Source organism: Ictidomys tridecemlineatus, chromosome 10 (genome assembly GCF_052094955.1).
Source record: "Ictidomys tridecemlineatus isolate mIctTri1 chromosome 10, mIctTri1.hap1, whole genome shotgun sequence".
NCBI lineage: Eukaryota > Metazoa > Chordata > Mammalia > Rodentia > Sciuridae > Ictidomys > Ictidomys tridecemlineatus.
This window is the reverse complement of record NC_135486.1, coordinates 134,509,112-134,536,898: the sequence shown is the minus strand read 5'-3', so window position 1 is coordinate 134,536,898 and position 27,787 is coordinate 134,509,112. Positions and strand designations below refer to the sequence as shown.

Here is a 27,787-nt window from a genome sequence, read left to right as displayed (position 1 = left end):
GAGGGAGCAGAATAAATAGAAATAAACATATTATTTATTATGTTATAGATAATCTAACAGTAGGCACAGCGCACTCTGGGGAACGCTCCTGACGCGAGAAAGAGGCCCCGTGTTAAACAAATAACCCAAGAAAACATTCCCACTGTACCATCAGTGCGACAAAGATCTCTGCTCTTCCCACGCTCCGTCAATAGCCACCAACTTTAGAAATGTGCCAGCTGGAGATGCAACAGGATCCCGGGAGGAAATGACCGTCATGATCAGGGACACCAGGAACATCCAGACCAACCCTTCCATCAGCCAATGTTGTCTGTCTAAACCAAGAGGAACCAGGACCAGACCACCTGGGATATAGGAAACAACTTCGAATCATAAATGAAATGGAACATTATATTCAAAATGCAGAGAAAGTGCACACATTTTTTTTAAAAGATTTGCTATGAGAAGGAGAAGAAAATTCTAAAGCACATCTGGTATGCTGCTGATAAGCTTCAAGGAAACATGAACTTACAGGGATGTGGTTAAATAATTGAGTTACTTCCATATGGTTAGAATATTATACAGTCATTAAAACAGCTTTCAGAGAATAAATAATGACACGGAGAAATGCTTACAACAGGATGCTGTATTTTAAAAGTGGGGATTTTAAAATGATGTATGCCAGAGAATCTCAATCTGTGCATGACTGTTCATAGCAGCTTTATTCTTAATAGCAAAAAAAAAAAGAAAACAATCCACATTTCCTTGAACAGATGAATGGTGATACATATTCTGGTCCACTCAGACTGATGCACACAGCATCCCAGGGGATCTCAAGACAATATGTTTAGCAAAACAAGTCAATCTTATAAGGTTACATGTGATACAATCCCATTCATATATGTTATTCTTTGTAAAGTTACATATTGACAAATAATAGTTCTATATATACTGAAGGGGGTACAAAGAGGTGCTAGGACTTTTAAATACAACGTTGGGTGATTAAGTCAAGATAATTAACAAATCCATCACCTTAAATATTTAACATGTTTTTGTAAAGAGAACATTTGAAATTCACTCAGTGATTCTGAGTTAAAAAAATCAAACTAAAAAATCAAACTTGTTTCTTCTCTCTGTGCCTCTCCACCTTCCACCAAATGGCAAACTGCACAGAAGAAACAGATCAGTAGCTGCAGAGGTATCAGATGGGGCTGAGGGTGTCCATAAGAGCCGGGAGCCAGCAGCTTGTCACAAGAGGGAGCTCTTTAGGGTCATGGGTCTGGCTTCTGATTGTGGTACTTGTTTCCTGAAAGTTGCATAAGTTGTATAAAACCGCTTAGAGCCACAAGCACGCATGCACACACGCATGCATGCACAAATGAGCACGTGTTAAATAGCAGTGAAAACTGAATAAGATCTGTGACCCAGAAAACAGTTTTTTACTAATGTCGATGTTTCTGGTTTTCATATTGTGTGATAGTTATATGATATAGCATCAGTGACAACCCTACAAGGGACTTTCTACTAGTTTGCAACTCCCTGGGAGTCTAATAATTATTTCAAGATCAATGTTAAGGAAAACAGCATATACCCAAAATATCACAATTTCATTTAGGAAAAATAAAAGAAACTTAAATTTTGACTCAAAGAGAATTCTCCATTATATTAACAATGATGGTTATTTTCCCCAAGTTAATGGGTAATGAATGGTCTTTTTTATATTCATCTATGTATTTTTCAGTATTTCCTAATTTTTCTGCATTAAATATATGTTACCTTTAGAATCTGAAAGGAATTTGTGATTTCTGATTGAAAAAAAAATATTTGGTGAAAGAAAAATAGATATTTAATGGGGGGAGCATATAATACCATTATAAAGAGGGATTGAGTTAAAAAAAATTAAAAGACAGAGAAGAAAATGTCCTGATAAGAAATAGAAACATGGTAAGAAAATATAAGAGCCAAGTTAAATCATACTTAGGAAATATTTTAGAATACTGTAGAAACTAAAAAAAAAAAAAATGATATGTAAGACAAACACACAAATTTTACCCAGAGTCAAAAGAACAAAGACTTAAAATAAGAAGAAATGAAAGGAAGGATGTGGCAAATCAAATTTTTAGCAAACCATGATCTATAAAGCAGTCAAAAAAAATAATAAGACCATGCAACAACAATCAGAGAATCAAATAGCAAAATACCCTCCAGATTTACTGACGCCCTGAATTAGTGGTTGGAATGGATACACTGAGTGTCACCAGCTAGAAGTAATCTCACAGAGTTTTAGGATTTCAAAACTAACTCAAAAAATTTCTACAGGTATAAAATAGAACAAAGCAAAACTAAATAAATGGTTTACCTAGAAAGGTTAGGCATCAAACTGGCCTCAATCTTTTCTTTGGTCACATAAGGTTTCAAGGAGGAAAGATCATAACCCAAGAGTTTCCACCAAGTTCCCAAATTTTTATTAGTGTGTGAGCTAAGGATGAAGTCACTTTAACAACCAACAAAACCAACAACATTCACTACTGAATAAAACTTGATGTAACTAAAGTAAAATTGTCTAATATAATTTTGCAATCAACTAAAGTCAACACGTGATATAGAGATTTTCCACTGATATTAATAAGAAGATAAAGAAGCTCACCATTTCTTAATAACTATGGATATTCGAGTCAATGCAACAGATCATGAGACATAAAGGAATAAGGAAAGCCATCATTACTTTTCAAAGGTATGATTGCTTAGAAAAGAAATGAGCTGGAAAAAAAATGGAAATAATGAGTATGTTCTGAATTACAAAATCAAAGTATCTATTTTTTTCCCCATGTATTGGAAATAAAACAATGGGAAATATTTTTAATTTTGCTTTCAGTAGTAATCATGGAAAAATGCAAATACAGCCTCCATAACTAATGGGAACTTATCCACAAACACAGAGGCCACCTTGGAGTTGGGATATACGTGGAGATTTGAAGAGAGACCCTTGTATGCCATTTTCATAAATAGGAAAACTGAGTATTATTAAAATTTCACTTCTCCCAAAATGAATCAGTGCAATTAAATCCAATGCCAATCAGAATTCTAAAAGGGATGATTTCAAGATGTAGTAAAATTAGATTAAAGCTCACCTGGAAATGCAAATAAGACTGACCAAGAGATTTGGTGAAAAACAGAAGTCAGACTTCTTGTTATGCTAGCTATTAAAATTTTAAAAACATAACATAAAATGGGATCCTAGAGGCAAGTGGACACACAGACAAATAAAATATAAAATATGTAAAAATTAGCAGTGAAAAAGATGAATGAATGGGCTGGGACAATTGACTATTCATCTGCTATAGAGGAAAACGTAAAACGTAAACAGGAAAACCTTACACATACACCATAACGAGTCCCGCCAGATTAACGTGATAATGCAAATATTTAAATAAAAACATAAAACATGCAGATAAGTATCTTGTGTCTGAAGAGGAAGAAATCGGTGAGCGACCAGAGAAATCACAGAGCAAACGCCCAACAAATTTGACAACACATAACCTACTAAAACCACCAACAGAACAAGTACAACAGCAAATTGAAAACATTTCCTGATGAAAGCTGAGTGTAGTTAACATATGAATCCATACGAAAATTTTAAAATTCAGTAGAAAACAATGGTCAAAGGATCCGAGAACTCAGAGGTAAAGAACCCCAGATGACAGCTGGATATCAAAAACGGTCAGTTCCATTACTGCTGAGAAAATCAAAAATGGGCAGAGCTGTCTTTTTTTTTTTTTTTTCTTTTTCTTTTTCTTTCAAAGAAAAAGAGCAAGAACTTTAATAGGATACCACTGGAGGCTGGAGTAGCAGCAGCAGCATGCTCTGGCCAACTGCATACAGAGCTGGCCACGAGGCAAATTGGAACGAAAAAGTTGAAGATAAGTTTCAAAAGTCAAAAAAAATATTCCATCTCCTTGACCCAATCATTCTAGAAATTTACTTTCAGAGTGTAGCTCTGGATTTGTGTTCAAGAGGCCTGCCACTGGGGGAAGGTCACTAGCCGGTTGCTCCTTGGTCACTCCAAGGGACAGGGGGTGCCCATGTGGCTAGGACCTTGGGAAAAGACACAGGATCGGAGCGGGTCCTGCCTTCTCCTCCTGCCTTCAGGGAGGGTGCCTTCTGGCCTGGGCTCCAGACCCAGGTAGAGGCCCGACCCCAGCAGGAGGCTGAGGTTTGAGGGCACGGCCTGGACTTAGGTGGGTGCACCTGTCAGATTCAGGGGCGTGGCAACAAGGAACTCTGCTTCCCTCACCTACACCTGTCCTCCAAACCAGAGACCAATCAGTCATTGAATTCACAGCTCACCCCACCTTCGGCCCTCAGTGGACTCCGGAGTTGGGCAGGTACAAGCAGGAAGCTGCTGGTTGTCCCTTCTCAGGTGTCACCTCCGTGTGACTGAGAAATCATGAGCCACAATAGAAAAGCCGCAGTCCTGGTAAATGAAAGGATTGATTAAATCAATAGTCATTTCTCTACAGGGCCTCATATGTGTGCAGAGTTGAAAAGTGTGCTCTTTAAGAACACATAAAGGAAAGCAAGCAAGCCTTATTTAAGATCAAATGGGAGCAGGCAGGTAACAAAAATAGTATGTAAATAAATATCTCTACCACCTGGGCACACGGGGGATCAAGATGAGAAGAAAGAACTTCAAAGGGCTAGGGTTTATCTCCGGGTGCTGGGGTTGGGAGTGATTCTTATTTCTCCTTTCGGCCTTTTCATATTATATAAATTCTCTCCAATATGTTTGTACTGCTTTTTATAATAAAAAAAAAAATCATGTTATTTTTGAAGAAAGCAGAATCTCAGAGGTCACGTTGACTTTGTGCTATCTGTCCTCTGTGCATCTGGAGAAATGCTCTTTGATTTTGGCCCAGGGCACTTTGAACATATGAGTACAAACCTACGACAGGTTTATTCTGGGACGATTCCGCACAATTGCTCTCAGCCTTTTGTCCTTGCACAAGGACATCCATCCTTCTACCTACCTGTACAAAAAACCAGGGACTGACAAGGGCCATGTGCCTGGCACTGTGCTCAGTATCACACATGCAGCCCCTTGGAAGCTGGACTCTCACCCCCCAAAGAGTGCCCCAGAGATATGCAAACAAGTCCCCTGTGCGGTGTAGTGCATGCTGCAAGGCAGCTCACACGCAGCCCTGGGGTGGAGTGGAGGATCCGGCTCTGGAATAGTCATGGCGGGTGATGGGCATTTGATCTTGCGCTGCAAGGATGAAAGGCCAGGTGGGTGGACCAGGTGTGAGGATATTGCAGGCACAGCATTGGAAGTGGGGGTGGTGGGAGGAGCAAGAGAGATGAATATGTTAATACTTAATACAGGTATCCTAAAACTTGGCAAGTGTGTAGGAGGATGTACCAGTTAAGGATTCTTTGGTCATAAATCACAGAAATTGACTCTAACTAAGGGAGAAAGGGAGCTTACTGGAAGAATGTAGGACATTTCTAAAAAGCACCAAGAAAGTGGAAGAGCAAGGCTCAGAAAGCACAAGGCTTAGGAACTTAGGGAAGCAATATTGATCCTTGCCTGGAGGAAGAGGGGCACTTTGATTGACAGTGGAGAGTGTCCAACAGGGACAAGAGGTTCCCAGAGCCAAACCTGATTCCCTTCATTCAGAAGGGTGGTTTTCCACCAGGGGTTGCAATTGCCTCCCAGGAAACATTTGGAAATGTCTGCAGATTTTTTTTTCTCTTCAATATTTGAGGTGCTAACGTCATCTAGTAGGTAAAGACCAGGATATCCTAAACATCCTTCACAGGCCCAAACAAAGCAGTATCCAGCCCTAGGGCGCAGAATTCCTGACTTAGAAGTGAAAATGCACGTGGAGACAGAAGCAGCCGAAGCCCAGTAGGAAAGAAGGGGTGGGCTGGAGAGTGGAGTGGTTTTGAAGGTGAGGAAGGTCGTTAAGACATTAAGGACAAGGAGGGTCATTGGAAGGGGTGTAAGCCCAGAAGAGATTCAATATACATGCAAACCTGGGTGTACTGGCGTCTATGACAACACCCTCTTTACCAAATTCAGAGCAAATTTCTCAATTTGCATTTACATAGTTTTACACTTTTTGTTTGTTTTATGCATTACCTGCTAGATCAGTAACCTTCCTTAGGGACAGAACCACACCAGTTTTATTTACCATTGCATCCCAGTGCCCAGAATACTGTCTGGCACATAGTAGAGGTTCGATAAATAAAAAAAAGAATAAACAAATAAGTGAATACATGGATAAGTGAATGGATGGAAGCATAATAGGTAGATGGTCAGTGAACAAATGAATTGGTGGATGAAACAAAAAAGACGTAACTAAAATACATTGAATAGGAGGGAGTCATATTTTTAGATTATATTCTTAGAGATTACCTAGATAGCTGTCAGATTCTTGCCTACAAAGAAAGAAAGAAAGAAAGGCAGACAGGCAGGCAGGTATTTGGACAAAAAGAAAAGGGCCCAGATAATTTAGGCCCATGATTATTTGATTTTAGGAGTCCTGGCTGAGCCCATGCTGAACCAATGTGCAAAAAGAGAAAATAAGCAGGGGCCAGGTGAGGCTTTTGCCCAGGCAGTCAGAGCGGAAACACCAGAATAACATCAAGGCAGCACATTAGCAGGGGCCAGAAAGCACATCATATCAGCCATTTATTCAGCAAATATACTCATTGCCTGCCTAGTACGTGTCCAAGCACAGTACTAGACACAGAATATCCACTATTTAAAGAGAGAGACCCAGTCTTTACCCCTGTGGCATTTAAAATCTATTGGGAGAGACAAATACCAAAAGAGTCAACAAAGATATATCAAATTATAAATGGTAGCAATCAAAACATAAATAAGTAAAAAACAAACAGGGTGGGGGTTACCTAGGATTTCTTACAAAAAAAAATAATGTTTAAACCAGGTCTAAAGAACGAATAGAAGCCCTCCTCATGTGAAGAATAAGGGGAAAGAATGTCCCAGGTAGAGGGATTGGTAAAGCAAAAGCCACCAATCAGGAAAGGGCTTGCTGGGTTTGAGAATCTCCAGGGAGGTCAGTTTGGTTGGTGCACAGTAAGTAATAAGAAAAACTAGAAAAAGGATATAGTCAATCAGGATATAGTGCTTAGATCACCTAAGGTCTTCTGAGCCATGGTAAGCATCTGGATTTTGTCTGGATGATCTGCTGCTGAATTAACAGAGTGCATCAAAACTTAATGGCCTAAGATAACAACTTATTTTCTCAGGATTCTGGAAGTTGCCTGGGGAGTTGTTTTGCCAGCATGTCCTGGGCCCACTCGTGCTGGTGCATTGCCCGGGATGTTGAATTGAGCCAGACTGTTTCAGACCTGACTAGCTTGGGCTTCCTTGCAGCATGGCTGCTGGGCTCTAAGAGGAAGCATTCCAAGAGGCAAAACTGGGAGCTTCAGGTCTCTGAAGGCTCAGGTTTGGCCCTTACACAGAGCCACTGGTAACACATTGTATTGATGAAAATAAAAGTCACAGGGCCGTGGAAAGTGGCCATACTTAATCTACTACAGATTTTCCTTTTTATCCTCAAAGTAATGGAGACTCATTGTAATTTTAAAACATAGATGTTAGTATAATGAGATATAATATTGTTTCCAAAGGGTTATGCTAAATCTGCTATGGAAAGAATGAATTGTAGAGGAGCAAGAATGGGATCTGTACATGTTGGAAAGAGGTTATTGGAAATCCTGTGAGTCAATCTGCAGAGGCTGCTGAGTTTATCAGAACGAATGCTGGTTTCAGAATCCAATATAGTCACATTTGAATCCGAGTTTTGCCACTTACTGGTTAGTTTCCCAACATGTAAGATGGATATCTTTGCATTTAGCCCTTGAAGTTTTCGTGGGTAGCCACATAATTCACATAAAGCAATATAATGCCTGAGCACTCGACAAATTTTATTTTGCTTCCTTCCTTCCAGTACCCAAATTTCAGTGAGAGCAACATGTGGGGTTTCGTTGAAATGTACTAGAGGGAATTTACAAGCAGAAAACACACAGCATTTATATGCCATTTGGAGGAAATGAGCACAACCAAATGATTCTCTTCCCTGAGACTTCTAACACCCATGCAGTCTCTGGACAGAAAGTGACCCAGCATGGAAAACTTAGACCGGCATTGCTTCTCAGGCTCCTGGGAACACTGCTCCAAGCCAAAGCCAAAAATAATCCCATTAGTCACATTCCAAGTGCTAAGCAGAAACAAAAAGAAATCAAAATTAATTTCAATACTTACAGTGACAGCAGCAATTAAGGTGACAAGATTATGGAAATCATCACCATCACCGGAGATCTTTGCCTAAGGGGAAAAAAAATAACCAGTAAGACAGAGAGGCTATGAAAGAGAAGGATTTGAATTGTGGTATGATGAAGCCCACTATTTACAGCATATGGGCCACCAGCCCTCAGGGAATTACAAATGGGCATTTCTCTGTGCAATAATAATGTATTCTGTACCTACAGACTAAGGTATTTAATAGTCACTCCTGGCCATCCCATCAGCTCTGTGAGAGATATCATTCCCTTCTGTGCTTCAGAAAATTGAGTCACAGAAAGGTTCAGTAAATTACCCAAGTTCACGCCGATGGGAAGTATCAGAATCCAGATTTGAATCAAGGGTCTTCCTCCACTGAGACCCCATGACCACCCACCCAGCTACTCCATCTTTGGTTACGGATCCAGAAGATGATGTGATTCCCCCAACTTCCTCCTGACCTGTGGTCTGTGCCGAGAGTTGGAAAAAAGCTACCGAAAGGGTGAAATGTTCTTTGATTTGACCATTTTTTTTTTTTCTCCTTCTGCTTTCTGGTTCGGGCCACAGCAAGGGAGCGCGAGAGAACGTCATTGTGGTTCTCTGAAAAACGTACAATAGAGGAGAGTCCTGCTCTGAAATCTCAGAGAAGGTAAATGGCACCTTGCCGGCTGTGCACAATGACAAAAACACCCATTGAAGTCAAGGGGGGCCTGGCACGGGAAGCCCAGACAGCGTTAAGAAGCTTTCCGTGGTTCTGTCCTCTGTCCCCCCCACCTGGGAATGATGCCCCTTCTGGGCCCTTGATCCATCCCTACTGATGTCCTCTGTGGATACCTAAAAGGTGAGTAATGGAGGAAGTGATCTGGCCTGGAACATCATCCTGCGTCTCTCAGGATGACGAGTGGCTGTTCTGGGCAAATCTTATTACTCAGTCCAATTTTGGGGCAAATTGGAAGTCATTTAGAACAAGAATAGTCACAGAGACTTTTCATGTGATGGTTGGGGGGAAATAAATAATAACAGCAATCATTATAATACCAATGACTCCCGCTGCGCGTGACATGCATGCTTTCCAGCCCCAGAGACAGACCTACTAATTACATTTGGATTTCTGGGCCAGTCATCCCCATTTTCTGAGAGTCTTTGGGGAATCTTAGAAAAGGCAGAGAGCCCAGAACTGGTTTTACTTATTTGGGTGATTTGATTAGACTCATGAGGCTAAGAGGCTCTTCTGGCTCATTTCACTAGAGTTCTCCCCCCACTGCCTGGGTCTGCATCCATCACAGAAAGCTTTGTCCCCTGTTGTCTTTGAGAAAGAAGGCATTCAACCCACCTTTTCCAGAAACATACAATTTTTTTTTTTTGTAATAACATCCATGGCAAACAGCATCTCCAAGTGCTTGCCCACTGGCTAGTTGTTGAATATAATATATATTTCCGTCCTTCTCCAAACAGCAAAGGCTTCTGGCAGGAAGGATATGGAAGAGTAACAGTGATTGCTAAAGAATTAGCTAAACCCCGGGAAGAATGAGAGACGAAGACATGAATATCTGAACGTTCGAGCCATTCCGGCCTCAGGTAAGCCTTCCATCCCCACAGCAGATGGGAGAACAGAAGAGACTTGTCCCTTCTCTTCTCATTCATTCATTCACCTGTGCAATTCATTGCACAACCATCCACGGAGCACCTGTTCTGTGCCAGGCGTTGCTCAAGGTGCTTGGGGGCCTCAGTGAACAGCAACCACAAGAAAAGACAAAAGACATCTGGCTTGGTGGAGTTTATGCTCCAGCAGAGATCATCGGTGAAGGGCTGGGGCAAAAACCAAAAGGGAAATCAAAGAGTCTGTTTAAAGGTGAGTGCGCAATGTAAAATAAAACGAGGAAGTGCAGCAAAGCAGGGGAGTCTGATGAGGGGGAGAGGCGGACAGCTCCCTAGGACAATCCCAGGGAAAAAGGTAACGGAGCCAAAAGACTTGATGGCATCAGACGTGGATATCCAGGCAAAGAGAGGGGCTCATTCCACATGCTAGAACCCAAAGGGGACACAAGGAAAGAAGCATCAGAAAAAGGGGTCAGAAAGTCTCTGGGGGAGGGGAGCAGATCACCTAGGATCCAGCCACGTTCAGGGTGGGACTGGAGAAATCCCTGCACCCTTCCATCAGGCACGGACCGCTCCCTCCGCCGCTTCCCTTAGGTAGGGGCAGCCACAGTGGTTGCTGTTATCCCCACTGCAGACATGAGATTCAGACAGGGGAACCAATTTTCCAAGGTCAAGGTCGCCAGAATGGGAAAGAACAAAGCCAGGGCCCCAGTGGGAAGTTGCTGGCCTGGTGTGATGAGGGGGATTTTCTGACCCCAGGGACTGGCCCTCTCGAAGCTCTCACTAGGTTAAGCATGGGCCACTTTATTTTTGTTCTTTTTACTGGGAGGTTCCCCTCCGGCAGTGGCCATCTAACACCAGGGCACTTGGAGATGTGGTTGCCGATGTGGAGTCCCCGGCCTTACCCTCATTTAGGAGGTCTGAAAGGTCCAGGAATCTATGCTTTTAATGAGACTCCCAGGTTATCCCTGCACCCTGCTTTTGAGCAATGCTGCTATTAAATGAAGACCCCGAGTGTGGTCAAGGGCCTCGGGGGCTTTGTTCTGGGACCAGCAGTCACCAGCAGTGAGAGGAGACACAGGGAGAAGGGCAGCCCCTGTGCCGGGTGTGAAAACACTCATTCCCAAAGCTGTTGGTTTCTTAAACATATCCAGAAATTTTTAATGACATTTATTCTTTTCTAATTGCAAATGTGATGCATGTTTAATGGTGAAAAGTACCACCATGCGTAAAGAAAAAAAGAAAATAACCTTTTTCGGTTCACATTCTTCCAATAAATTTTGTATCTTTCCATCTAACAGCTTTCATCTCTCTCTTACACGCGCATGCACACACACCTCTCAAACTTTGTTTCCTTTTCTGCATTATGGAGTTAAAAATTACTCACCTTTCAGAGTTACATAATGAGGTACTTAATAAATTACACGGCACCTACTATCATTCAACTTTGATTGTGTTTATTTTCCCACTTGACATTCTATAATGAACATTCTCCATGTGTCATTAACTACTCTTCAAAAACACAACTTTTAATGGCTGCATAATATGCCATAATTTAATGAACCATAATTTATTTAACTATTCTGCTCTTATTGAGCTTTGAAGTGTTTTCTAATATTTTGCTCCTAGAAATAACTAGGAGTACTTCAGTCTTTTCTACTTCTCTGCTCTTTACCTTAGGATAGACTTCCAACAAGAATGACAAGAACAAAGGGTTGAAACATTTTAAGAATTTTTTTTTTTAACGCATGATGCCAAATTATTTTCCAGAAGTTGGGAAAATGTATACTGCCAATACTATCCCCAGCATTAAAGTTATTTAGAATTGAACACCTGTGTCAGGAGAGGAATTCGAGTTAACATATTCATGGATGGGAGTAGTAAAGAGGAAAAATAAATCCCATAATAAAATTCAAAAACCGTGATGTCTTTGGGGTGTACACAGTGCGTTAAATTCTTTAAAGGAAGAGACTCAGAAATGTTGATGCATTTTTCTAACAGCTGCTTACTTGCTGAGAAACTTTCATCAGGGGAAAGACATCATTTCTCACTGGCAAGTTTCTAATATTAGTCCATATCTTGAAAAACCTTCCACTCTCCTGGTCCCTATTGCTAAATCCCAATCATCCTGAAGGGGATTGATAATTGTGGCAATTGCACAAAATGATTGCTACCTGTAGAGGCAATCACTGCCATCTCCTGCAGAACTGATGAGCAATTCATTATCAAGGATGTAATTGCCGCAAACCTGGGAGGAAAAGGGGTTTCTGGTACGATTTCCAGGATTTTGTGTGTTCAACCCTCCTTGGCTCCAAATTAGCTTTCATGAACCAGAATTTGAAATCAGACCGGGGCAGGAGGCTAAGTACACAATGAAATGTGCAGTGGAAATATTTGCATAACCTGTCTCGAACTTGCGATGTTACCTTTGAATGGGATGCTGCATCCAGGAGTGGGGTAGAATCTTCTTGGGTGATTATGATGATCCTGGCAGGGATCCCTCAGCTGGCTTCAGTCAGAAATGCAAAAGATGGGCTGCGGGTGTAGCTCAGGGGTAGAGCTTATGCTCAGTATGCAGAAGGCCCTGGGTTCCATCCCTAGCGCGGGCGCGCACACACACACACACACACACACACACACACACACACACACACACAATGCAAAGAATGCTGGGAAAAAATCTGCAGTAAGAGTCATGACAAGGAAGTGTTGTTTCTAGTGGCTGGGGTTTAGAACTCTGGATTCTGACTCCCGGGATTTGAAACCTGATTTGGGTATCCGTGCCCTCCACGACTCTCAGTGGGAAAGATGTTGCTAACAGTGCCTGTCTCACATAATTGCACCAAAGATTACCTTAGACGACCCATGTCAAGCCTCAGGCATGGAGCCCACACCGAGCAATGTGATATCATTCCTAAGATATCCTAAAAGTTTCTTTCATTTACTGAATTTGAATCTGCCCGTTGACCTCCATCAATTATCTTCACCACAAAGAGCTATATTTTAAGATGATGAGATCCTCCTTTATGGAATCCTTGTTTAAAGAAATTACGGTGAGAGAAGGGGGAGATACCATTTATGAAGACTCACGATGTACCGGGAACATATGTCATTTTAATCCCTATCAGCGACTTTGTCGAACGGAGGACACTTTGCCTGTTTTTTCCTGGTACCGTTGTGAGTCAAGATTCAAATCCTGGTTCTCCATTTATAATTCATGTGATTTAGGACAGGTGACCCTTAGAGAGGAGATTAGAGCCTCCTTGGTCACACCTGGAAGATGAAGAGAGTGCCTATCTCATCTCACCATGATTGCTGGCACATGGTAAGTGCTCAGATAAAGCTGGCTCATTATTATTTAGTAATAAAACCTCTGAGGCTCATTCAAGTAAGTTATTTTCACGAGATCACAAATGCAATCACTGGCTGAGCTGAGATCTGAATCCAGATCTGTCTGATTCTGAAAACCATACCCATTCTAAAGTATCATGATGACGCTCTGCACTTACTGAGGGTGTCACTCATTCATTCTCAGTCTGCTCCGACAAATAAAATCGTAACTGCTGAGCAGGCTTTCTTAGCACGCCAGGACAAGCAGTGTTTCCACGGTGAGTTGAAAACCGTGCCTCAATTTTCCTCCTCAAGAAGAGTTGATCGGCCTTTCATCACTGTGGCCAAATTACCCGACAAGAACAATGTGGAGAAGGAGAAGTCTTTTTTGGTTCACAGTTTCAGAGGTCAGCTTGGTCCACTGCTCTGGACCCACAGTGAGGCAGAACTTCATGGTGGAAGGTCGTGGAGGAGGAAAGCAACTGGGAACACGGTAGCCAGGAAGAGAGACAGTGCCACTCTCCAGGGACAAAACAGACCCCAAAGGCACACCCCCAGTGACCTTCTTCCTTCACCCACACCTTACCTGCCTACCCAGCTAATCTATTCAAGTGGATTAATCAATCCACAGATTAAGTTACAGTTCCCATAATCTCATGATTTCTCCCAGCTCTAAACATTCTTATCTCATGCATGAGCTTTTGGGGGGGGGATAACTCATATTGAACCCATAACAATATTAATTTCCTTACACCATTGTTTTGGGGATTTAGAAATGATTATTTGAATATCACCCTTTTCTTATTAAAAAGTAAATATTATTTTTATTTTGTAATTCCCGGCCCAAAGAAATGATACATGTTACTCTGTGTATTTTTACATTGGATAAATGTAAATTTTCTGTTGAGTTTGTTTGCTTTCTGTAGGAGAAAAATAAGTTAGGAGTCATCAACTCTGCCATCAAGGATGTTTGTCACCTATGTACTGTATCCTGGGTAATACTACAGGACAAACTGTTCATACTGTAGAACTGTACCTGCAATTTGTGCTTGAGCCTCTAGATGGCATACGTCTGTACCTGCCAATTAGGTTTGTCCAGGCGTGGGAAGCAAAATGAGCGCATGGTCCAATTGGGGGTACATCACTCCATTGGCCATGTATTTAACTAAAGACTGACCTTTGGCTGATGCTTATAAATTAACAATAACTACTAATAAATCAGTTCATGAAGCCCAGGTTATAGTTGTACTGAACAAAAAGCCATTTGGATGCTGAATTGAGACCTTGTACTTTTCTATAAACCAGTGGGGTAAATTAGTCACTGAGATGAGACCCCCATTGCTAGACATGGGAAGTCACACTTAATTGCGATACTCAAAACATTGTTTTAAACAGAGAAGCAAGAAAGCACCATCCATCATGAGAACAACAAATCAATCAACACAGATACAAAAGGGACAAATATGACTAAACTAATGAGATTAGGAGATGAAAATAGTATTGGAAGTCTATCCCATATGTTCAAGAATGTAGAAGAAAAATTGAGCACATTAGGCTGAGACATGGAAGAAGCGTAAAAGACCTAAGTTGAACTTTCTAGGGATTAAAACTCCACTGGAAGGAAACAACAGAAAACCAGACAGCCAGAAAGCCTTCCAAAGAGAGAGGGACAAAAAGGAACAGAACCAAAATAAACAGAGCTGTGGCCAAATTTATTTCATCTAATGCATGTATATATGTATAATTGAAGAGATATAGTAGTTCAGCATGTATTTTTTATATAATATATTATAAATTGTATATATAATTAAGAGGAGAAAAGTAATAATATTTGAAAAAAAAAATGATCAAAAAATCATATAAATGTCATGCAGACTATAAACCCATTGATCCAAGAAGCACAAGAAACGTAAAGAAAACTGCACCAAGACCCAGAGTTGTCAAACTGCTTTCAAACCAGTGATAACTATCACAGGATCAGAAAACGGAGGAAAAAAGATCCATCATGTGCAAGGGAACAAAGGTTGACAGTAATATTGTGAGAAATAATGCCAACAAGAAGACTTTGTGGAGCTGCATCTTTAAGGCTCTGAAAGAAAGAAACTGTTAACTTAGAATTCTATAGCCAGTGAGAATATCTTCCGAAAGTGAAGGTGATGGGGGACATGGGACACTTTTGTGCCTCTTTCTCAATGTTGCTGTGAATGTACAACTTCTCTAAAAAATAAAGTTTATTCTTTTTTTAAAAAAAAAAGGTGAAATAAATTTTGAGAAATAAAAAAAAATCCAAACAATTTAGGAGAAGTAGATTTTTCACTAATGTAAATATCCTCAGCAGAAATTCAAGTGATCTCAGATGGAAATTTGAGCTGTGTGAAATAATAAAGAACATCAGAAATGGTAAGTACTTGGGGGGGGCTATATTATATTTTATATGTAATATACACATACATATACATATGATATATATGATATGTATTGTTTTTCTTATCTTTTATATTTCTCTGAAATATAATTGACTTTTTAAAGCAAAATACTACTCCTTGCAAAGATCTGGTATGTAAATACTATTATCTCCATTTTGGAAATAGGAAAACTGAGATTCGTATCAGTGAAAACCTTGCCCAGGGTCGCAGGCATATCTGACATTAAAGCCTTTGACTCTCTCACAAAACTGTACTTGACCCTAACTATAAGATTGCTTAATATGTTTTTTTTTAATTTACAACAATGTGTTCAGAAACTTAAGGAGGCTTAGAAAGAAATCCAGTCAACTAGAATTGATCTGAATCAAGAACCTTCTTTCAGGACTGAAGTCTGAGGTCAAGAGATAATTTCGAGTCTCTCAGCAGGATTTCCTCTCCTCTTTTATTTCTATATCAGTACCGCATTTCTCATGGTTCACTCTACGCCTCCTGACATGGTGATTTCTTCTCTTTCCTGGAGCTGCATTTCTCCAACTACAATCCAGGAGAGATTAATGTATCTATTAAGTGTGTTCTGTGGTGTAACTTAGTGGGAACAGTAAATTAAACAAGCTCATTTTCAGTAGGATACCATGGAATCTTAAATATGTTGGCCTCCATGATAAATCTCTAAGAGGGGAAGGCAGATACATGGTACTTTCCATACCAATTCCACCCAAGGCAACTTTTTTATACAATTCCTATGGATAGAACACAACTTAGACACTGCTGCAACCAAGATATCAGGTCATCAGAGCAGAGAAAATTCTCAAGATTCTTACAATCTTGGCATTTTTCCTTAACTTTGGATAATTCAGGCATGCATTTGAATTAGGCCACCGATAGCTAGAGGTTAGAAATATCCAGATCTACTGTTGGTTTTTTTTCAATATTAATAAGTAAATATTGTATGTTAAGAAGTGAGGAGTGCTCAAGAAGAAAATAATAGCAGCACAAGAAGACTCTTGGAAATCAAACATTTATAAATTGTGGGTAAACACTGTGTCTGCCTGCTTGATCTTTGCGTTCCTCTTGTTAACACCCTCATGGCTTCTTATGAGGTACAAGTTGTTATGGTGAAGAGGTGAGGAACACATTCAACTGGATGGAAATTCAGAAAGATGCTGCAAGGAGAGAAGTCTAAACCAAAGATTTTCATATATCAGTGATATATAAGCCACTGGGTCTTGTTAGAAATTCCAATTCAGATTTAGTAAGTCTGGGATGGTGTTATGGTTTAGATATGAGGTATCCCCCAGAAGCTTGTGTATGAGAAAATGCAAGAGAATTCAGAGGTACATTGATTAGATTATGAGAAGTATGAACCAATCAGTGGCTTAATCCACTGATATGGACTAACTAAAGTAGCTCACTTTAGGTAGAGCAGCCTACGTGTATTTTGGGAAATCTATGCTCTTTTGGACTAGGCTAATGGTCGAACGTGAAAAGACCTCAGAGGATCACCAAAGTCCCACGAGATGTTCTAAGTAGGATGGTTCTTTATTCGTATAACTCAACCCCAAGAAGAAAGGAAGGTCATAACACAACTCTGCTCCCAACTCGTGAGACACAAAAAAAAGTCCACACTCTACTTTAGATTTCCAGGTTCTCCATAAATTGCCTCTACTTGCCTTGATGTTCTTTTCTGCCAGGTGATTGCTTTCAGAATGTATGCTTTGGACACATGGAATAATTGCTTTCCTGGGGGTGGTATTGTTTTCTAAAAAAAAAAAAAAAAGTCTTTATTCCCTTTGCCTGTGAAAGCTGTTCTTTCCTGGACATGAGCTATCCATTTCGGACTCACTCAATCAAGAAAGTGCCCTGAAGTCCAAACTGTACTTTCTCTGAGAAGTCTTTCCAGGTATCTGAACCAGGAACGCACAGCTCAAGCTACTGCTCAGTCTGTCTGATTCTAGGTATCTGTCCTTAATTCTGGAGATGCCCTTCCCATAAATACAGGTGGGAGCGACTTGAGGAGGAATGAGTTAGAGAAGGCTGGTAGAGCTGTGGGAAGAGGGATCTCTTTTAGACCACATGGAGATCTAGGCCTACAATACAACTAATGAAGGGAAAATGCGAGTTTTCTGAATTGTGAAAGCAGTTTTGACACCGAATCACTATACTGAATTTAGTCCATATGTCCAAAGTACGTGACCAGTGCTTGCCTAGATCATGTCTCTTGCTGCAAGCACACAGCAAAGTAAGACCTACAACTATATCCTTATAATATATGTAGGACACATACCTTTAATGGGGTGAATAACCCATGTTTCCCCATTTTCTACCAGTTGCCTATGACTTATTTTACCTCTAATTACATGGAAGGCTGATCCAGAACCTTCCAGAGTTCTGCATGGAGACACTCCCTCCTGCAGGGGAGGTGTCTCCTCCAAACTAATCCTCCAACCAGATAAACAACAGAGCAAACGGAGGATCAATAAGGGTGGAAAGGGCTGTGGCATCTCCCACCCAGAAATAAGCATCCTCCGTGTTTGCACCAAGGTGGGACACCTTGCTCCCTCTACTCGAGCTATGGCAGGCAGAATGAAGGTCCAGTAAGGTTCAAAAGCAGAAGGAAACACATTTTTGAAATTTGCTCCTATGATTGAAGCCACCTATGTGAAGAAACCTCCTACAGAGGAGGGTAGGCAGTTGAGAAGGCAGATCCTGGATGATGGACAGTCTAGTTCACCCAAGATGGAACAAAGAGGTGGACGGGTGGAAGCATCGTAGGTAAGAAGCCGAAGTCGTCACTGATCACATGCATCTGTTCTATCCACTTGCCATCTTAAAATGTTGGGAAACAAGGTCTTTGCAGATGTAATTAGCTAAGATGCGATCCTAATGGATGAAGGTCGGCCCTAGAGCAAATAACTGATGTTATTTAAGAAGATGAGAGGATGCAGAGAGACACACTCAGCGGAGAAAAGCTATCGGAAGGAAGGCTGGGGTGGGAGTGACCCGTCAAATGCCCAGGATGACAACTAACTGAATGGAATGGAATGGATTTTTCTCAAAGCTTCCAGAACCACCAAGCCTGCTGATCCCTTGAGTTCAGTTTCTGGCCTCCTGAACTATGAGACAATACACTTCTGTCACTCTAAGCCACTCAGTTTGTGGTGGTTTGCTGTATCAGTTCTAAGAGAGTAATATGTTGGGGTCACAAATTCGCGCATTATATCCAGATTTCAAAGAAAATGCACCATTTGTATTTTCCGAATTAGCCTGATAATCCTCATAAATCTTCACCCCGAGGGTAGTGGCAAGAGCTCAGATTAAGTTTAATCGAGTTAACTCAAGTCTGGTGAATTCCTTTAACCCATCTCTTAAGGGAACTTGGCTTCGGAATCTCACTTTTTCCGAGGTCCTCCGCCTCTCCTGACGCTTCTTCATTGCTCTTGGACAGGGCTCTGGAGGTGGATGTGGGGGGGGGCCCATGGCAGCCGGGAGGGGAAGGGCCTCCTCTGATGTGCCCCGTCAGGCCCCATCACTGAATCCGGCTCCTCTGGTCTCCATGGAGACACCCTTTACTGCCTGGTGGCCTGGTTGTCAAGGAGGAGCCAGTTGCAGGTGAACTTGAGCTCTGTGCGCACCCCCCGCCCTGGCAGGAGCTGGGACTGGCTCCTCTCGGCTCCTCCTCAAGCTGCGCATCCCCCCTGGGCAGCTGAGCTCTCCCTCCCTCCTCTCCCAGGTCGAGTGGCCGCCCTGCAGTACATCCCCCCAGGTCGCTTTGCCTCCGGTGCAGCCACCCCTAAAGAAAGTGCCCTAGTCATTCTCAGATAACATCCAAATCCCTTTGGTGACTCAGAAAAAAATTCCAGCTCTTTCTGTTCCCCAGGACAGCCACGGGAGGCTGGGGATGCTGTCTGACTAACTCACCTACCCACAGCCTGCCTCCTCTGCATTGGCTCTGATGCAGCCCCCATGCGGACGGCTGTGGAGAACATCCCTCTCCTCCCAGGGGAAGAAAAGCCTCTTCTGCTTCCCTCTTCCCCCTCGGCCATCTAGCTGCTCTCCCCTCCCAGCTTCAGCTTGATCACCATCCAGGACTCACTGCCGGCCCTGCCAAGCTGCTGGTTCCATCCCAACCCACCTGAAATGGCAGAAATGGGACTTCAACTGTTTCCTGCTCTCTCACCATGATGCTCCCCAACTCTACACTCTTGGCTTTTCCCCCATTTTTTTTTATTGGTGCTTCCTAGTTGCACAGAATGGTGATCTCCCTTTGATTTTCATGAGACCCCGCCTTCCTTCTTTTCTTTTTTTTTCCTCTCTGACTTTCACATAGGAGAGAAAACATATGACCCTTGACTTATTCTGAGTTTGGCTTATTTCCTTTTATATAATGTCCCATCCATTGTCCTGCAAATGACATACTTTTCTTTTTCTTTATGACTGACTGAAACCCCATTGTGTATCTGTACTACATTTTCTTTAGCCATTCATCCGTGGATGGACACCCAGGCTGGTTCCATAGTTTGGATATTCCTTCCTCTTCCACCGAAGCTGTATTAAATAATATTGTCTTCATCTGTTTTGTGCTGCTCTAACAGAAGAGCACAGACTGAGTCATTGAAATGAGCATACATTTCTTTCTTGCGGTTCTGGAGACCGGGAGGTCCAAGGCTGAGGGTCCAGAACCTTCTTGTTGCATCATCCAGTGCCAGAAAGTAGAATGGAGGGCCAGAGAGGGTAACAGAGGGGGGCTGCAGTCATCCTTTTATGAGGACCCCATCCCCAGCATGATGAACCCACTCCTATGATTAAAGCATCGATTCCTTCCTGCGGCGGAGTCCTCATGGATACACAGTGTCCTCGTGACCTAATCACCTTTGGCCCTACCTCTCAGCTCACTGGGCCCTGACATTCCCACATGTTTTGGGGGAAATACATTTAAACCAAAGCAGATAAGACACACCACAAAACAATGACAAAGAAATCTTTAAATGTTTCAAAATATCCTCATTGCATGAGTAATCAGAGATGAAAGTAAAACATTCAAAGAGTATTAAAAATAAATAGAGTCTCAGTGACAGAAAATCATCAGAGATTTCTTAAGCACATTCAGGACACTTAGCTTATCAGCCCTTAATAATTCTGTTTACTCATTATCGTGTGGCATCAGTGGTTGCATGGTTGTGGGTAATTCCCCTGTGACCTGTCAGGAGATGAATGAGCCTGTTCACTGTCCCACTGGCCACGGGGAGGTGGCTCGACTGGTGTTGACCTCAGATATCATTTGCAAACATGAATGCCACTGCCAAAACTCACACCCCATCTTCAAAATCCATACCAAGTCTTCACAAATTCTGTTTCTGCAGCCACCGTTGTCTTTGTTCCTGTTAGGGACAACACCCATTCACGAAGTGGCTATTGACTTAAGATAACACTGGCATCTCCTGTATTGGTCACTGGTAAACCATCCAGACCGAGGTAGACCTTCAGGGCCACAACAGCCCCCCCTTGGCAAGCCCCAAGAACAATTGGAATCGGGCTCAATGCTAGTGCTACCCTCACCATGGTGGCAGAAGTGACAGCTTCAACAAGTGTCACTCAGGTTACGTGGGAAGGTTAGTATGAGACCATCCCACTTCACAAGGGAGCTGAGATTATGTCCCACTGCCAATGAGCAGACACAGATAAATGCTACCAAAATCCAGATTGGAGCTGTCCCGCCATGGAGGTGGTTGTGACTGGGCTACTAGAAAGTTCTGGGGAAGAGAAACCTCCTCAAGCAGCCTGTCATCATCAAGTTCAAGTTCCTCAGCAGAAGAGCTTGGGAGACAATTAAGGAGCTGTGTGTGTATATGTGGGTGTGTGTGTGGGGTGGGCATACACAGTGTCCTGGTGACTTGAGGCCACAAGGAATCCATTAAGTGCTAAGAAACATTTTTAAAAATATTCACCACACAAGAGGCCGGCTGTCCTGGTTTTCACTTCCTGACCCAGGAAGGCCATCTTTGTATAGCTGTTCTCTTCACCTCCCGGATCCAAGGTCTCAGCTCTACTGCAGGGAAAAGGGGATTTTTTCTGGCCACTGATTTTTCATCAGCCAAGAGCAGCTACCAGGTTAACTGGGTCCCTCTGTGCCTGTTGTTCCATATTTAATAGCTCCTGGGTCGGGGAGTCCCCACACCTGGACCCTTCTTGAATTGGTCCATAGCACGCAGAGCTTCCTTCTCCTGCAGATCTTCTTCCCTGCTGGCCAGGTTGGTCAAATCCTCTATCTTCTTCAAAGTTATTCTCTTAGTTTTGAACCTCATCTCTTCCAAGAAATACCCTCCCATTCTCCCCTTGCACAGGACACATCACCGTGGGTGCGTCTACACCCTGGCTCCTGTGTGTTGACTTACAAGACCGTTTCAGTTACGTCCCGTTCAGGTCTGTCGTTCTGGACCAGTGGTTCTCCATCCTGACTTTCCCATAAAATCATCTGGGAAGGTTTGAAAACTACTGGATACTCAGGAGAATCCTCAGGGTTCTGGTTTCATTAGTGAGGGGGTTAGGGGGGGTGTTGGCACTAGCTTGAATGTTTCAAATTGGATTTTTTTTAAATGCCAAAGCATAGACAAGGTCCCTGCTCTAGGGTTTGGTGTGTCAGTCTCTGGGCACTTAACTGTTTTGGGTTTCTTACACTAAGTGCTCTTGACCTTTAGCTGATTGTCCCCGACATCAGTTGTTAGAACCAATCGCCAAAATATCACTTGTCCCTGAAAAATGAGACAAGGCATCGAAGCCTCCATCCATCAGTGCTGCCCTTGTAGGACGGCTCATAAGAACACTCCAGAAATGCCTTCCTCTTACGGAGTCAGAGGCTGGCTGTTACCATTATCGTTTTTGCATGAAGCCCACACAGACCCTGAAAGATGTTCTGCGGCCCAGAAACAGAACTGTGAAACGAGAACCACCACAACAAACCTGGCAGGAGCGCCCCTGAACGTCTGAGTCCCCCACACTCTGTCCTGTTCCAGCTGCTTCCCTGTGATCCCACTTCAGAGGACAGCACTGTCATCCAGCGGGCGGCACAGGCACTGTTCTGGTGTCACATGCAGCAGATTCTCCACGGGATGCCCGCCTGCAAAGGCAGAAAGAGACCCTGGCATCAGGTAGATGATGAGCTGGGAGCCTTTGGGGAGACCTTGGGCATATGTCTGAGGGTATATACCAGGACAGGACCTTGGAGAGTTCTTGTCCTTGTGACATGTCTGGAGTGTCCCCATCAGGCCCCCCTCCCCTCAGTGGTGTGATCATCTGTAGACAAAGTGGGGGTGCTCTGCTATTCATCGGGTCCACCCCACTTGCTTCCTGGACCATTAGTAAGGATCCCCACCCCTGCCTCCTTTAGCCTACTTTGACCCCCGGAGGCCAGCCTTCCTTCTACACGGTAAGTTCTAGGATCTAACATGCAGGCAAGGGCTGGGCTTAACGGGAGCAGGCAGACTGGGGATCTTTCCCTTTATGATTTTGAAAGCCACGTTAACCCAGACTAGACTGACCTCCTAAAAGCTTCAGGAAGAGTCCGGCTATGTGGAAGCCGCTCCTTGCTTGAAATCATCTTCTCTGATACTCATTACCCATCAGTTAAAATTGATTCTTTAGCATGGGAGACAGTTATTGTCATGCCAGACACCTGTCACGTTCCCACTGCCAACAGCACTGACCTTCCAGGGCCAGGGTGAAGTCCTAGAAGCAGGGGCGCCATGATGCAATGTGTCACCTGGCGTATCAGAGGTGAGGAGGAAGGACAGGTTTGCCCCAGACCCAGAGAGGTGAGTATCAGGTGTTCTTACTGAGCACAACGGAAACAGACTCTCCATTTAAGAGACAGAAGATCCAAAAAGATAGCATGAGTATGGGGTGGTGGTAATTATTGTATTTAGAAGATGTCATGCATTTCCTAGGGGGCTGACCCTTCTTTCAGAGCACTGCATGTCCCTTGGATCCACCCAACATTGCACTACTCTCACTATAACCTGGGTTTACAGATGGGGAAATGTGGCTTGGCGTTTTGGCCAGATTTTTCACTGCTGTAACCAAATGACTAGAAAAGAACAGTTAAAGACGACTCACATTTTCAAAGATCCCAATCCACAGAAGTTCTACTCCATTCCTCAGGGCTGGAGGCAGAACATCATGGTGGAAGTGTGTAGTAGGGGAAAGCAGCTCAGGACATGGCACCAGGAAGCAGAGAGAGAGAGAGAGAGAGAGAGAGAGAGAGAGAGAGAGAGAGAGAGAGAGAGAGAGAGAACTCAACAAGGACAAAATATATACCTCAAAGGCGTGCCCCACCTCCTCCATCCACCCCCTACCTGCCTACAGTTACCATCCAGTTAATCCCTATCAGGGGATCAATCCACTGATTAGGTTGAGGTTCTTATAACCCAAACATTTCACCTCTGAATTTTCTTGCATTATAGCACACATGAGTTTTGGAGGGGCCACCTCACATCTAAACACTCAAGAAAGCAAAGAATGAAGCTGGGGTTCAACTATAAAGAATTAGACCCTCCAAATAGTGCTGTTTCCTGTTATACCATACTGCTTCATTAACAGGGACTGGGATTCTTTTCTGGATAGGTAGAATCTGAGCCACCAGGGGGTAGTTTGAAGTCTGAGTGCTGAGAGAGGTACCAAGTACAAAGCCCCACACACGCACCCCGGGCTTCCCTGATTTCTGGGGCTAAATCCACCATCAACTCTGACTACAATTTGATATCCTTTCCGGGTATTGTGCATATGGCCACAGGCATCCTGGAGAAGATCCATGCCCACTGGCCAGTGGTGTAGTATTTCTCAGCCTCAGCACTTCTGATACTTTGGGCTGGGTAATTCTTTGCGGTGGGGATCTGTTCTTTACATTGCAGGTTGTTGAGTAGCATCCCTGGCCTCTAATCACTAGCACCCTCCACCCAGTGGGGACAACAAAAACGGTCTACAGATATTGCTAAGGGTCTCATATGGAGTCAGTTCCCACCAATGGAGGACCATAGGATCGTTCTCAAACTCTAGTATTCATTAGAATCAGCCTATAGACTTGATAAAGCAGATTTGTGGACCTTGTCCCCAGAGTTCCCGATTCAGTACTTCTAGAACAGACCTAAGAATTTGCATTACTAATAAGCCCCAGGTGGTGCTGATTCTGCTGGCCTGGGAACCACTGTTTGATAACCACTGAGTCAGTCCATTCTGTTATGGATTCGGTGCTGCACAGATTGTTAATCCCAAAAAGGAACAGGAGAGGGAGTGTGGGCGACTCTGGGAATCCCTCCCTCACCTGCTGGGCAAACAGGCTCTGGCTGAAACACACACTCTCTAAGGAAGAGTCAGGCAGGAGAAAGGAACCTGGAGTTGCATTCCTAAGACGTGAATTCATGCCCATAAAAAGGGGGGAAAATGGATGATTTGCTTAAACTCAAATCTTCAACTTACTAACCTATCAAATGAAGCTAAGAACAAGCAACAATTTACTTACTCTAGACTGTTGGTGACTCAGTGAAATAACACAGGATTTCCCAGACTTTGTCCATCCTGAGAGCCCATTACAATTTCTTACCATATCCAAGCACCACCTGAAATTAGTATTTCTCTTTAAATCAACTCACTAAAAGGAAGGGGGACTTTAATCATGTACTTTATCATAAGAAATGAGATCTGTGAAATCATGATTTTCACTTGCTAATTATGTTTTTCCTAAAATGCATTAAGATAACTATTGAAAATTTCCATGTACTATCTAAAAACATCTTTTATACCCCCTGTGGGTTATGTTATCACACTTTGGTGAACACTGAGATATCTGTAAGAGAGCTTGTAAGTTACAAAGTGTTATACAAATTCCAGGTACTGTTATCAACTCTGCCTGGGCAGGGCAGTGGTCCTGTCTCGAAAGTAAGTGAATGCTGAGACCCAAGTGACCTTCTATGTGCATCCTTCTGCAGCAAGACAAAGATTCTTCCTCTGCTCTTGAGGTGTGGCTGTGAATCAGGAGTAGCCACTGGAACCTGGTCTCCCATCACTGTAGGACTTGGAGAGTTGTTCCTAATATGCTCTAACACCATGTCCAATGGCAGATGATGAATTAAAAAGACAGAGAAAATTTGAGTCAGGAGGAGTATGCTTGACACTACAATATCTACCTGAGTTCCAGTGACTTCTCCTCTAATCACCCAAACAGTCTTTACTCCAGAAGAGACCTACCAGTGACTTCCAGTGGCTGTGGCACAGCATCTCCCAAGGGGACATTGCTTCAGAGTCTGCCTGTGGCAAGGTGTGCTTTCCCTGCCTGACAGTGCCCTGCGGCCGCTGGGTGCACACGTCTTCTTTGGAACTGGCACAGGGTCCCCAGGTAACCGCTTCTCACTCAAATTCACATGCATATTAGTCTCACCTAGAAGCTGTTTAGAAAATTGATGCCTGGGCCCCACCCTGAGCCAGTGAGCTGGAATCCCTGGAGGTGGGGCCCAAGCAGCTGCAGTCTCCAAGCACCTTGGGGATCCAAATGTGCATCCATGGCTAAGCACACTGTTTAAAATAAAGCAGAAAAAACAATTTCCAAACAATTCAGTCTTCTTGTAACCCTCCTCTTAACTCTTGGAGAGAAGCATGCACCTTCTTCAGCTCTAAGGATCCGGTGGCCTTTTGTTCCTTCTTCTCTGAGCTCATGCACTGACATTTTGTACGTGCTAGGCAACCTATTCTTTTTTCTACCTCAGGCCTCAAAGAAGGTGTTATGCTTTCAATATGAGGTGTCCCCAAAGATCTCGTATGTGAGACAATACAACAAGTTCCAAAGTGAAATAATCGAGTTATGAGAACCTGAACCCAATCAGTGCATTAATCCACCCGTGGGGACTGACTGGGTGGTAACTGTCGGCAGGTGGGGTGTGGCTGGAGAGAGTGGGTCATGACTTTGGGGTAGATATGTTAGCCCTGGTGAGTGGAGTTTAGTCTCTCTGCTTCTTTGTGGCCATATTGTCTGCCAAACTCTTTGGGCATCATGTCCCATCTCACCTCAGGCCCAGAGCAATGGAGTTGGCCGTTGATGGACTGGACCCTCTGAAACTGCGGACAAAAAAATAACCTTTTCCTCCTCTAAAAGTGTTCTTGTTGAGTCTTTCGGTCACAGTGGCCAAAAAAAAAAAAAAAGCTGACGAAAAAAGAAGGGAGCAAATGAATAATGTTGAGAACCCAATACTACAGCCAGCTGCAGTTAACTGAGCATCTTTGTCAAAAAAAAAAAAAGTAGATATTACTATAATCTTTTTTTTTCCTTTTTATAAAGGAGAACTGTTAGGCTGTCTATCCAGCACAGCCACAACTTCTGGAATACCCCCTCCTTTGGGGGGAGAACCCCACCCACCCTCCATCTCCAGGGATCCAGTGGAAGTCTGCCATTTGGGAAAAATTCTACTCTCAACCCTTGGGCTCGGGCTACAGAAGATTTGGTCAGGCTAATTAGTCTCTTCCCCGAGAGCCTAAATTTCATAAGGGACAGGAAAGAGGTGGGAGAAAAGGAACGGAGGAAAGCAAAGATATGCGTAGTTATGTGACTAGTCTTTTTAAATGTAAAGCAGAGGCACCAGCAGTCAGTAGTTTTCTTGTGCGTGTGGGAAGGAAGCTGTTCTGCAGTGAGCAAGAAGAAGCAAGCAAACACACCGAGAGGAGCTTATGTAATAGATGGAAAGTCCCCGTGGAATTCAAGTTCCTGGTTATTACCGTTTGCTCCTGACACTCGGATATTCTCCTGGCCTCGGTGAGAAACCTCAGAGTCTTATAATAAATTCTCCCTCTTGCTTATGCTAATCTGAGTGGGCTTCTGTTACTAGCAGCCCAAAGAACTTAAATTAATATAACTATGTGTAGGATCCGGAAGGAGTGCAAAGAAGAATCAGACTCTGGCAGGTTCCCTCTAGGAAATTTAAAATTCAGGAAACACAAAAAGAAAAAAAAAAAAAAGAAAAAGCCAGGAGTTGGAGCCAGGCACAGGTCAGCTCCAAACTGTCACTCAACGGCTGTGTTATCTTATCTTACCTCTGTGACCACCTTTCTTTCATCTGTTAAAACCTAAACACCTGTTTGTTGCCTGGAACTTTGTTGGAGCATCCGC

General features: G+C 43.0%; 1 long non-coding RNA gene across 3 annotated transcripts; it reads right to left on the bottom strand.

The window, feature by feature from the left end:
- Positions 1 to 12: 12 nt before the first annotated feature.
- LOC110597993 (uncharacterized) lies at positions 13 to 26,784 on the bottom strand. 3 transcript variants are annotated; one of them, XR_013427059.1, is made up of 6 exons: positions 25,879 to 26,784; positions 23,752 to 25,729; positions 22,600 to 22,756; positions 8,270 to 8,332; positions 4,332 to 4,453; positions 351 to 1,285 (listed from the first exon to the last, which is right to left on the bottom strand). It is a non-coding gene; the product is annotated as an uncharacterized LOC110597993 (long non-coding RNA). The 3 variants fall into 3 exon arrangements; XR_013427060.1 differs by lacking the exon at positions 351 to 1,285 and adding an exon at positions 13 to 344 and having other exon boundaries at positions 23,752 to 26,784; XR_002483783.3 differs by having other exon boundaries at positions 23,752 to 26,784.
- Positions 26,785 to 27,787: the final 1,003 nt, after the last annotated feature.